Source organism: Taudactylus pleione, unplaced genomic scaffold (genome assembly GCF_031769625.1).
Source record: "Taudactylus pleione unplaced genomic scaffold, aTauple2 ptg000226l, whole genome shotgun sequence".
NCBI classification, from domain to species: Eukaryota; Metazoa; Chordata; class Amphibia; order Anura; family Myobatrachidae; genus Taudactylus; species Taudactylus pleione.
Genome location: NW_028284628.1, coordinates 832,422 through 844,465, shown reverse-complemented (window position 1 = coordinate 844,465; position 12,044 = coordinate 832,422). Strand labels below are relative to the sequence as shown.

The 12,044-nt window shown below is 51.8% G+C and overlaps 1 protein-coding gene across 4 annotated transcripts in view; it reads right to left on the bottom strand.

Moving 5' to 3' along the window:
* LOC148517162 (potassium channel subfamily T member 2-like) overlaps positions 1-12,044 on the bottom strand; it is a 161,705-nt gene that overhangs the window by 50,482 nt on the left and 99,179 nt on the right. The gene's annotated exons all lie outside the window — the stretch shown is intronic.

Genomic DNA, 12,044 nt, shown 5'->3' with positions numbered 1-12,044 from the left:
ATGTATGTGTGTATAACTGTGTGTATATATATGTATATGTATATATATATATATATATATAATATATATATATTAGGGGTGAGCGGGTTCGGATTTCTGAAATCCGAATCCCCCCGAGCCCCCCCGATCCGAGTCCGATCCGAGTCAGGCTCGACTTTTCCCGCCTGACTCGGATCTGAAATCGAGGCAAAACGTCATCTTCCCGCCTTCCGAGTCTCGCGGGTTTTGGATCCTATATAAGGTACCCGCGTCGGCGCCATTTTCTCACTCGGCTGTGGACAGTGAAGAGGGAGGGTGGGAGTTAGGGCTGTGTAGTGTAGTGTAGTGTAGTGCTGCTGTTGTCCACTACTTCAAAGTCCATAGGGGCTGGCTGTGTTGTGCTGTGCTGCTGTTGTTAATAGGGGCTGTGTCCACTACTTCAAAGTCCATAGGGGCTGGCTGGACTGTGTTGTGCAGTCAGTTCTCCATAGGGGCTGTGTCCACTCCAAAGTCCTGTGCAGTGTCCCAGTCCTAAAGGGGTGCTGTAGTGTTGTCCAGGGGGTGCTCTGTCCATCAGGGGTGCTCCCCCCAAGTGCTAAAAAAATTATATATTTTCTGTGTTTGTGAATTGTGTGCGCAGTAGCCGCACGTGCATCAACAAAGTAGTGCCAAGCGTGTGCCTGTGTCATAAGTAAAGGGCCGGCTGGCTTGACCGTTAAGGGTGCTGTAACCCCCGAAAGTACACTCCAGTCCAAACCAAAAAAAAAATTATTTTCTGTGTTTGTGAATTGTGTGCGCAGTAGCCGCACGTGCATCAACAAAGTAGTGCCAAGCGTGCGCCTGTGTCATAAGTAAAGGGCCGGCTGGCTTGACCGTTAAGGGTGCTGTAACCCCCGAAAGTACACTCCAGTCCAAACCAAAAAAAAAATTATTTTCTGTGTTTGTGAATTGTGTGCGCAGTAGCCGCACGTGCATCAACAAAGTAGTGCCAAGCGTGCGCCTGTGTCATAAGTAAAGGGCCGGCTGGCTTGACCGTTAAGGGTGCTGTAACCCCCGAAAGTACACTCCAGTCCAAACCAAAAAAAAAATTATTTTCGGTGTTTAGCCGCACGTATATATCAAATCGATATAACATAAATGGAGGACCAAACTTTCTCCGATAAAAATAAAATAGAGAAAGATCAAGAACCACTTCCTCCTAGTGCTGCAGCTGCTGCCACTAGTCATGACATAGACGATAACATGCCATCAACGTCGTCTGCCAAGGCCGATGCCCAATGTCATAGTAGAGGACACATACAATCCCAAATGGCAAAGTTCAGGAAAATGACCTTGAAAAAGACATTTAAATCAGCTGAAGAGAAACGTAAACTTGCCAATATGCCATTTACGACACGGAGTGGCAAGGAACGGCTAAGGTCGATCCCTAGTATGTTCATGACTAGTGGTTCAGCTTCACATGACGATGGAAGCCCTCCTCCCACTAAAAAAATCAAAAGAGTTAAGCTGGCAAAAGCACAGCGAAGAACTGTGCTTTCTAAGAAGATATCACAAATCCCCAAGGAGAGTCCAAGTGTGGTGGTGGTTGCGATGCCTGACCTTCCCAGCACTGGACGGGAAGAGGTGGCTCTTTCCACCATTTGCACGCCCCCTGCAAGTGCTGAAAGGAGCACCCACAGTCCACTTGCTGATATGCAAATTGAAGATGTCACTGTTGAAGTACAACAGGATGAGGATACTGGTGTAGCTGGCGCTGAGGAGGAAGTTGGCGAGGAGGATTCTGATGGTGATGTGGTTTGTTTAAATCAGGCTCCGGGGGAGACAGTTGTTGTCCGTGGGATGAAAAAGCCCATCACGGTCATGCCTGGGCAGAAGACCAAACATTCCACCTCTTTGGTCTGGCAATATTTCTATCCAAATCCGGACAACAACTGTCTTGCCAGTGAAATAAGTAGGGGTAGGGACGTCAACCACCTAGGAACATCCTCCCTTATACGGCACCTGCAGCGCGTTCATAAAAAGTTACTGTCAAGTTCAGAAACTTTGGCTAAGACCGTAAGCAGTCCAGGGACACCTAAATCCCGTTGTCCTGTTGTATCCAAGCGCCTGCAAACCACACCGTCAACTCCCTCCTCGTCAATTTCCTCCTTAGTCAGGATCGGAAGTAGTCCTGCAGGCCATGTCACTGGCATGACTGACTCTCCTATCCGGGATTCCTCCGGAGGATCCTGCATTGCTACGCCTACTGCTGCCGCTGCTGCTGTTGCTGCTGCTGGGAGTCGTTCATCATCCCAGAGAGGAAGTAGGAACACCACTACTTTTACTAAACAATTGACCCTCCAACAGTCCTTAGCGAGGAGGATGAAGTACGACAGCAGTCATCCTGAAGCAAAACGTATAACTGAGGCCTTGACTGCTATGTTGGTGTTAGACGTGCTTCCGGTATCCGCCATTAGTGCAGTGGGATTTAGACAATTGATGGAGGTAGTGTGTCCCCGGTTCCAAATCCCTTCTAGATTCCACTTCACTAGGCAGGCGATACCGAGACTGTACAGAAACGTCAGAAAAAGTGTCCTCAGTGTCCTGAAAAATGCCGTTGTAGACAATGTCCACTTAACCACGGACATGTGGACAAGTGGAACAGGGCAGACTAAGGACTATATGACTGTGACAGCCCACTGGGTAGATGTATCACCTTACGCAGCAACAGCAGCAGCGTCACCAGTAGCAGCATCTCAGAAACGCCAGCTCGTTACAAGGCAGGCTACGCTGTGTATCACCGGTTTCAGTAAGAGGCACACCGCCGACAACCTCTTAGAGAAACTGAGGGAAATCATCGTCCAGTGGCTTACCCCACTTAGACTCTCCTGGGGATTTGTGATATCTGACAACGCCACCAATATTGTGCGGGCATTACATCTGGGCAAATTCCAGCACGTCCCATGTTTTGCTCACACAATAAACTTGGTGGTGCAGAATTTTCTGAAAAGCGACAGGGGCGTGCAGGAGACGCTTTGGGTAGCCCGAAAAATGTCTGGCCACTTTCGCCATTCAGCGACTGCGTGCCGAAGACTGGAGCGCCAGCAAACACTCTTGAACCTGCCCCGCCATCACCTGAAGCAAGAGGTTGTGACGCGGTGGAACTCAACCCTCTATATGCTTCAGAGGATGGAGGAGCAGCAAAAGGCCATACAAGCCTATACATCCACCTATGACATAGGCAAAGGAGGGGGTATGCACCTGACTCAAGCGCAGTGGAGAATGATTTCCGTGTTGTGCAAGGTTCTCCAGCCCTTCGAACTTGCCACACGTGAAGTCAGTTCAGACACTGCCAGCTTGAGTCAGGTCATTCCCCTCATCAGGCTTTTGCAGAAGCAGCTGGAGAAAGTGAAGGAGGAGCTAAGACGGAGCGATTCCGCTCGGCATGTGGGACTTGTGGATGAAGCCCTTCATTCGCTTTGCCAGGATTCCAGGGTGGTCAATCTGTTGAAATCAGACCACTACATTTTGGCCACCGTGCTCGATCCTAGGTTTAAAGCCTATGTGGTGTCTCTCTTTCCGGCCGACACAAGCCTGCAGAGGTGCAAAGACCTGCTGGTGAACACACTGTCAGCTGAAGCGGAACGTGACACGTCAACGGCTCCTTCTTCATTTTCTCCCGCAACTGGGGCTGCCAGGAAAAAACTTAGGTATCCTAAGCAACCCGCTGGCGGTGATGCAGGGCAGGCAGGACCAAGTTTGGACATCTGGTCCGGACTGAAGGACCTGGCAACAATTTCTGACATGTCTACTGTCACTGCATATGATACTGTCACCATTGACAGAATGGTGGAGGATTACATCGGTGACAGCATCCAAGTAGGCATGTCAGACAGTCCATACCTGTACTGGCAGGAAAAAGAGGCAATTTGGAGGCCCCTGTACAAACTGGCTCTATTTTACCTGAGTTGCCCCCCCTCCAGTGTGTACTCCGAAAGAGTGTTTAGTGCAGCCGGGAACCTTGTCAGCGAAAGGCGTAGGAGGTTGCTTCCACAGAATGTGGAGAAGATGATGTTCATCAAAATGAATTATCAGCTCTTCCAGGGAGACCAGCCTCCAGAAGGTACAGAGGGACCTGTGGTGGTGGATTCAAGTGGGGACGAGTTAATACTTTGTGAGGATGAGGATGTACACACTGAAGAGGGTGAGGAATCGGTGGATGAGGAGGATGAGGATGACATCTTGCCTCCGTAGAGCCAGTTTGTGCAGGGACACATTAATTGCCAGCTTGTTTTGTGGGGGCCCAAACGAACCAATCATTTCAGCCACAGTTGTGTGGCAGACCCTGGCGCTGAAATGATTGATTTGTTAAATTGTGCATGTCCTGTTTATACAACATAAGGGTGGGTGGGAGGGCCCAAGGACAATTCCATCTTGCACTTCTTTTTTTTCTTTGCATTATGTACAGTTTGGGGCCTAGTTTTTCTAACTGCCATCCTGTCTGCCACTGCAGTGTCACTCCTAGATGGGTCACGTGTTTGTGCTGCCCACTCGTGTCGCTTAGCTTAGTCATCCAGCTACCTCGGTGCAACCTTTTGGACATAAAAACACTATTGTGAGGTGTGAGGTGTTCAGAATAGACTGGAAATGAGTGGAAATTAAGGTTATTGAGGTTAATAATAGCATAGGAGCAGAAAAACCTACAAATTCTGTGATTTTAGCTGTTTTTATGCTTTTTTTCAAAAAAATACAGATCCAAAACACAAAACCCAGAACCCAAAACACGGAAGGGTGGTTTTGGCAAAACCAATCCAGATCCAAAACACGAAGAAAGATCCAGATCCAAAACCAAAACACGAAAAGTGGCCGGTGCACACCCCTAATATATATATATATATATATATATATATATATTTATATTGTGACACAGTCAGATTAGGGGTTCCCTCCTGGGTAGAGGGACTCATTTTTTACACCCACCCACAGCAGCAGGGAAGCAGCACACCATTCTGGATGTGAGTACAAGCTGGTCGGCGCCAGTCTTTATTGTACAATGTCAGAAATAACATAAAGAAAACATAAACATAAATCCTAGCCCTGTCGGGGCACTAACTTCACAGGTGGTTCCCTCACTACCAGAACCTGGCAGGGCCTAATGCCCTCACCAGCAACAAAGGCACAGCACAACACTCACAGTTAGGTTTCCAAGTGTCTCTGAGCAAACTCCCTGCCTGCTCTCCCAGGTGAGACACTCAGCCCTAAACACACTAGGCTTATATTGGCCACTCTCAGGTGGAAACCCTAACAAGCCTGTTACCAGGCTGCGAGAACCAAAACCTGGAGTGGCCGTGGGTGGAGCCCTCCCTCTCCTCTCACCCACAACCCCCAGGTCCCAAACCGGCTTTTCAAAAAGCCGAGACTCAAGCCTGCTACACTGCAGACTTTCTCCTGGGGGTTTAAAACACATAAGACAGGAATCTGGGACAAATGTACCTGCCACAGACCACTTTACCAGTGATCCTATCACAATAATATGAGATATGGTAAGAACTTACCCTTGTTATCTCTAGTTCTACGAAGTCCATAGGGTTCCACAGGATACCTTGGGGTATAGGTGTGACGTCAGTCGCAGGGCACCAAAGAGTTAAGCTTTCAGCCTCCCAGGATGCACTAGGTCCCCCTCCTATACCCCGCCCCCGAGCCAAGGCACCTCAGTTAGTTACCAAGCCATAGGCCGGAGGAGGAGAAGGAAGATAGAGAACAAAGATCTGGACACATACAAGAATCACATTCTCACCAGAGGGAGATGGAAAACCGGTGACCAGAGCAAAGCCCATTTGCAGCACAGGTGCGACAGGGCGGGAGTCCTGTGGAACCCTATGGACTTCGTAGAAATAGAGATAACAAGGGTAAGTTCTTACCATATCTCATATTTTCTACTTCAGGGTCCATAGGGTATCCACAGGATACCTTGGGGATGTCCCAAAGCAGTATCCTTTAAGGGTGGGGACGCTCATGTGCAGAAAGGAGAATCCGCCGCCCGAAGGAAGCATCCTGAGAGGCGAAGGTGTCAAACCTGTAATACCTCACGAAGGTATGGACAGAGGACCACGTAGCAGCCTTGCAGATCTGGACTGCAGAGGCACCACGTCGAGCTACCCACGAAGGACCCACAGACCTAGTGGAATGAGCCTTCAGAGAAGGAGGAACCGGTAGGCCTTCATGAAGATAAGCTTCAGAAATAGCCATACGGATCCAGGCTGCCAAAGTTTGCTTTGAAGCAGGCCAACCCTTTTTACGGAAGCCATAGAGGACAAACAAAGCGTCCGACTTCCTAAACGAAGAAGTGCGGTCAACATAAGTCCTTAAGGCCCGCACAACATCCAAAGAGGCCTCACCCATGGAAAGACCCGGTGAGTTAAAGGCCGGAACAATGATTTCCTCGTTAACATGAAACTGGGAAACAACTTTGGGAAGAAACTCGGGCCGAGTGCGGAGTACTGCCCTGTTCCCATGAAAAACCAAGAAAGGGGGTCTACAAGAAAGAGCCCCTAACTCAGAAACACGTCTGGCCGAAGCAATAGCCAGAAGAAAAACAGTCTCAGCTGTTAGCCATTTAAGATCCACTGATCCCAGGGGTTCAAACGGCGGTCCTTGGAAAGCCCTCAGGACCACAGCCAAATCCCAAGGCGCCACAGGTGGAACAAAGGGCGGCTGAATGCGGACAACACCTTGCATAAAGGTGCGCACATCCGGGATTGTAGCAATCCTACGGTGAAACCAGACAGACAGGGCCGAAACCTGTACCTTCAAAGAAGCAAGGCGAAGCCCATGATCTAGTCCCGCTTGCAGGAACGCGAGAATCCGAGACAGACGAAACTCCCGCGGTGCATAACCTCTCGGTCGACACCACTGGAAGAACGTATGCCACACGCGATGGTATATCCTCGCGGAAGACGGTTTCCGAGCTCGCAACATGGTACGCACCACAGAGCTGGAAAACCCCCGGGACCTCAGCATGGCCGTCTCAACAGCCACGCCGTCAAAGACAGCCGAGTCAGGTCCAGGTGACGACAAGGACCCTGAGACAGGAGGTCCGGTCGTAGCGGCAACCGCAGAGGACTGTCCACGGACAGACCCTGAAGGTCTGAGAACCAGTGCCGTCTGGGCCACGCGGGAGCTATCAACAGGAGCGTCCCTCCTTCCTGTTTGAATTTCCGGATTACCCGTGGAAGAAGGGAGACCGGAGGGAACAGGTATGCGAACCGGAACGTCCACCGGACGGACAGAGCATCCACCAGAGACGCCCCTTCGTCTCTTGTGCGAGACCCGTACACCGGCAACTTGTTGTTGTGCCGGGACGCCATGAGGTCGATCTCTGGAAGACCCCATCTGTCCACCAGTAGTTGAAAAACGTCCGGGTGCAGGGACCATTCCCCCGGATGAACGTCCTGGCGACTTAGAAAGTCCGCCTCCCAATTGAGCACTCCCGGGATGAAGACCGCTGATATGGCCGGAAGATTGCGCTCCGCTCAAACCAGGATCCGAGACACCTCCACGAGAGCCGCCCAGCTTCGGGTTCCTCCTTGCCTGTTTATGTAGGCCACGGTGGTAGCGTTGTCCGACTGGACCTGTACCGGGTGACCCTGGAGAAACCGATGTGCCTGCTGGAGAGCATTGAAGACCGCACGGAGTTCCAAGATATTGATTGGAAGCTCCGCTTCTGTCGGCGTCCACCTGCCCTGGAACAGATGTGGACCCGAAACTGCTCCCCAGCCCCGAAGACTGGCGTCCGTTGTCAACAGGACCCAATTTGGAACCCAGAACGGACGTCCCTCGCTGAGGTGGGTCGTCTGTAACCACCAAGCAAGGGACAGGCGAACCCCCGGGGTGAACACAATCGTCTGGGACTTCAGAGACTGAGGCAGCCCGTTCCACTTTGACAGGATCAGGTGCTGCAGAGGTCTGGAGTGAAACTGGGCATATTCCACCATGTCGAACACCGACACCATGGAGCCCAGTAACCTCATCGCCAAGTGTAGAGACACCCGGCGGCTGTACAGACAACTGCGCACCCTTGACTGTAAAGCAGAGATCTTTTCCTCCGTCACGAAGATCTTTTGCTGTCCCGAGTCCAATAAGGCTCCAAGATGCAGAATCCTCCGAGACGGGATTAGAGTGGACTTCTGCCAGTTGATTAGCCAGCCGTGCCGTTGCAGCAGGGCAATGGTCAGGTCCAAGTGGCGTAACAGGAGCAGAGCAGAGAAGCCGCCATGACCGCCATCACCTTGGTGAAAACACGTGGTGCTGTCGCCAGGCCAAAAGGTAACGCCCGAAACTGGAAGTGGTCGCTGCGGATTGCAAACCTGAGGAACTGTTGATGGCGCAAAAGAATAGGGACATGCAGGTAAGCGTCCTGTATGTCCAATGACACCATGTAGTCCCCAGGTTCCAGCGCCAGAATGATGGACCGTAGGGTCTCCATCCGAAACTTCGGTACCCGCAAAGACTTGTTGAGTGCTTTGAGGTTGAGAATCGGACGATACGACCCATTGGGTTTCTGTACCAAAAAAAGAATTGAATAGAAACCCTGGCACCTCTGGGAGAATGGAACAGGCACTATAACTCCAGCCTGGAGCATAGTGTGCAATACCTTCCGCAGCTCCGTAGCCTTGTTCCGGTCTGATGGTAGACCCGTGGTGAAGAATCGAGCCGGGGGTCTGTGCCAGAAGGAGAGGGCGTACCCGTGGGAGACCACCTCCAGAACCCAAGTGTCTGTCGTAGTGACTGACCAACACTGGGCGAACTGCAGCAGGCGGCCTCCCACCCTGGGATCCCCCAAAGGGAGGCCCGGACCGTCAGGCCGCAGGCTTGTCATCTGGCTTGGGGGCCGGACGTCTGGTACTCCATGCCTGCTTCCGGGGCTTGACCGATTTCCTAGGGCCAGCCTGACGAGGAAACGACTGTGGTTTGGGCCTGCCCTGGGCCCTAGATGACCGAAAGGACGATGGTCCAGAACCAGAAGGAGCACCGGCCGACGGGAGACAAGCCGATTTGGCTGCCGCCAGCGTGGCCACAATCTTATCCAGATCCGGACCGAAGAGAACTTCTCCGGTAAACGGCAATGCCTCCAGACCCTTCTTGGAATCTGCGTCCGCCTTCCAGGATCGCAGCCACAAGGTGCGACGAGCAGCTACCGCTGCTGAAGAAATTCTAGACACCAGAGTACTAATGTCTAGAGCCGCCTCATTGATGTAGGTGGCCTAATCACAGAGATTGCCAATCAACTCCGCCTGTTCGGCCAGACAGTCGGAATCAAAAGAAGCCTCTAATGAATCCGCCCAGTGCTCCATCGCTCTGGCAACCCAGCAAATGGGCATAGCCGGCCGTGCTGCCCCCCCCCGCAAGGGAATAAGCGGACTTCAGGCAGATTTCCACCTTGCGGTCCGTAGCATCCTTAAGGGAGGACATGGATGGCATCGGCAATGTGGCACTACGGACAAGACGGGTCACGTGAGAATCCACCTGTGGAGGGGATTCCCACTTAGCAAAATAATTATCCGCGAACGGATAAGCCACCGCCAGGCGTCTCTGCGGCTGGTATCTTTTGCCAGGCTGTTTCCACGCCTCCTCTAAATTGTCCACCAACTGACCCGAAAGAGGAAAGACTGTGGCATCGCCCTTCACGTCTTTGAAAAAGGCATACTTAGACTTAGCCGCTGGGGGAACTTCGTCCTCAATCACCAAGGCTGTGCGGACCGCCCGAATAAGTCCAGGAATATATACTTTGGACTTAGCATCAGCGTCCTTAGTATGGAGAGGTTCCTGATCGTAACGATCCAGAATCTCCCCATCATCAGACGTCCCTTCGTCATCCTCATAAGGAGCGGACAGAGACGCCACCGGCCGTTTATGAGGCCGCATCACAGACTCCCCTTGCAACACATCCAACAAGTGCTGTACAGAACTCGTCAGGGAGTTAACCCACGCTGGCTCCTGAGAAACCGGGAGCGGGGAAAAAGGGAGACTGTGGGGTACCACCAATTGTCGTGGGAAACCCTGCATGGGTGACGACACCACAGACTGCTGGGACAAACCCATCGGAGTAAACGCGGGCTGCGGAGCTAACTGGCCCACTAAAGCTGTTAGCGCCTGAGCGAAACAAGCCCAGGGCGGCTGCTGTAACCGTAAGAGGCCGCGCCATGGACAAACACTGCCGGCAAAGGCCCTCCACGCTACCCTCCCCCTCCGCTAACGGTACTTTACACGTGGTACACTGTAGCCGGAGGGGAAAATCACTTTCAGACATGATGGCACCACGTATGTGACCCCTCTCACCAATTATATATTAAATAGGCGAGAGACCACCCTGCAGCACCGCACCGCAAGGGCTTAGCAGAAAGAACAGGGACAGTAATAAAGCTGACAGTCTTGAGAAGAAAAGTTACAGGCAGCAGCGCTAGCACAGTCACATACAATGCAAAGAAAATCAATTCCTGCACTAACAGCGCTGATCACTCAACTACACAGACACAGGGCCTGGTAGGACACAGCACTGCATACACAGACCTGACCACAGCGGAGGAGAGGTATGCGGGGGGACCCAGACCACGATGCTTCCAATGCAGGCTTCCAGCAGCGTTCACCATGCTTCTGAAAAGATGGCCGCCAAGGAGCAGAGAGAAGGCTGGCCTGGGGGAGGAGCGCTGACACATGGCCAGTCAGCACAGTGCAGAGAGGGCTGTGTGCAGCGGGGGAGGCGCCGGCTGTGAGACAGGGAAGGCGCGCTCCCCTGGCATGCATTTAACCCCTGGGACGCCGCAGCGCTACCGCTCTGCTGCGGTCCGCTGTCCCAGGGGGTAGTGGAAGCGCAGGTTGGTCGCCTGGCTCCACGCTGCAGCAGTCCCCAGGGAGCCCCCTGCCTGGGGACTTAGGACCATGTGATCAGTTGGGACCCACCGCGGGACCCCGCTGCTTACCTCTGTCCCCCTTGAATCCGGCCATGGTCCGGAACATCTGGGGTCACCGCTAGCTGTGACCCCAGATGCCCACCAGCATCCCCGGATCAGTACCGGCGTTCTGGTACCGGCGGGGTGTAGGGAAGACAGCATGGACGTCAGGACTGACTGTCCATGCTGTTCATCCAGATGTGCAGCCACAGCTGCATGAAGAAAAAGCTTCAGGGGCTCTTCTAGCCCCCACTCCAACAGGTGCACCCGACTCCGGCCGGGCACCAAACTGAACTGAGGTGCCTTGGCTCGGGGGCGGAGTATAGGAGGGGGACCTAGTGCATCTTGGGAGGCTGAAAGCTTAACTCTTTGGTGCCCTGCGACTGACGTCACACCTATACCCCAAGGTATCCTGTGGATACCCTATGGACCCTGAAGTAGAAATATATATATACATACATATATATATATATACATACATACATACATACATACATATACACACACATATAGACAGACATAAGACCAGCACTCCATTGGTTGAATATGAGAACTTGTACCTTGCCCTGGTGCCCTCACCAGATGAAAGACTACAACCTCCAACCACTATTTACCAAGATACTGATGGCGGCACTCACAGGACTTAAAAAGGTTCAAGAAATCCCCAATAGTGAGAGGGCAGTTAATATGACCTACTGGTAATTTATAGAACTCCTGTGAGTGCTGCCGTCAGTATCTTATATTATATAAATATATATATATATATATATATATATATAATTTTTTTTTATGCTACCCTCAGGGATAGGGGGGAGAGGGGCCCCAGAGTTATCAGTGTCCCGGGCCCCAAGATTTCTGTTGCCGGCCCTACTATTAGGGCATGATAAAACTGTGGCAGGGCATGCTGGGATATGTAGCCCCACAGCAGCTGGATGGCCATGAGTTTGACACCCCTGGTCTAGTGTGTACGCTCCTCTAGGTTGCCTTGAGGACTGAGTTTGGGGACCTCTGGTCTAAACTAAAGCTATTTACATTTGTCGGTATACCTAATATATCGAAGATATAATACTGCTTAGACACGACAACAGGTGCATTTTAAAGTGTAGAGAAGTCTTAGGGGTCTATTTACTAAGCAGT